Raw genomic sequence first — 1255 nt, 5'->3', positions numbered from 1 at the left:
AAAATGCATGAGATGTGTGAATAGCAAATAGGGTGTACGTGTTAATAGCTATAACGTTTTTTTTTTTTTTTTCATATTCTATTTGCTCTCTAATATTCTGCATGTCATACAAACTCCGGGCCACCCAAATATTGTTCATGTCTGTAGATCGATCGAGCAATTCAATGCATATGTAACTTTGTTATGCTTGTTACAATTTGGATTTCAGAGGAATTGAACAATGTTGGAAGATCGATATATGGTTTGTGTCATTGTGAGTGTTTATTTTTATTTTTAAATTTTAAGATTAAATTCATTTTACCTCCTTGAGGTTTGGAGTTAACTTCTCAATTTTGAAAATTTACCCTCTAAAGTTTTTAATTTTCATAAATCATGCCCAATTGTTGAAATTTCATTTAATTTGGACTTTATAACTCACTTTAAGGGCTAAAATAGTCGTATAATAACAAAATTCGCCTTTTAGTTACCTTTCTCTAAGATTCCACGCTAACATTTACGTTGTGTTTGGATAAAGTAATTTCAATTTCCATAAAAATTTTAAAATCATAAGAATTACAATTCCATGAATTTAAATTTCATTTGAGAATTCCGTTTGGATTTCATGATTTAGAGTTTAAAATGACAAAAATTTGTATTTAGACTAACCTTGATCAGTCAAGGGAATTGACAAATGACAACTATTTTGTGAGGAATTCAAGCTTCCAAATTTCACGATTATTTTCCTATGGAAATTGCTAATTCTACGGGATAAGAATTCAAATGGAGGAAACAGTCTTAAGAAATTGAGAATTCCTTATTTTTGATTAAATTTTCAAGAATTCATTCGCATCCAAACACACCGTTAACGTCCAAATTGGATGAAATTTCAACAATTGAGCATGTATGATTTATAAAAATTGTAAACTTTAGAGGGTAAATTTTCCAAATTAAGAGTATATAGACTGCAATGATGTTAACCACAAACCTAGAAAGATAAACTGAAATTAATCCTAAATTTTAAATTCTAGCTATTTGGTTGATTCTTGATAAAGCAAGCTCTTAATTTATAAGATCTACTGAGATATTATAAGGATCGATCATCTTCTGGCTCCTTCCCTGTGACTCTATCCAAGTCATCTAACAAAGTGTTAACTCTGTTAATTACCCATAATTTCGAAAATAGTAATTTAATTCAAAAGATAATGAATCTAACAGAGCCTGCTGCAATGCGACCCCCTCAAACCTGAGATACCTTCTTACAAAAAAAAAAAAAAAA

Source organism: Fragaria vesca, linkage group LG6 (assembly GCF_000184155.1).
Source record: "Fragaria vesca subsp. vesca linkage group LG6, FraVesHawaii_1.0, whole genome shotgun sequence".
Classification (NCBI taxonomy): Eukaryota; Viridiplantae; Streptophyta; class Magnoliopsida; order Rosales; family Rosaceae; genus Fragaria; species Fragaria vesca.
Note: the sequence above shows the minus strand (reverse complement) of the source record.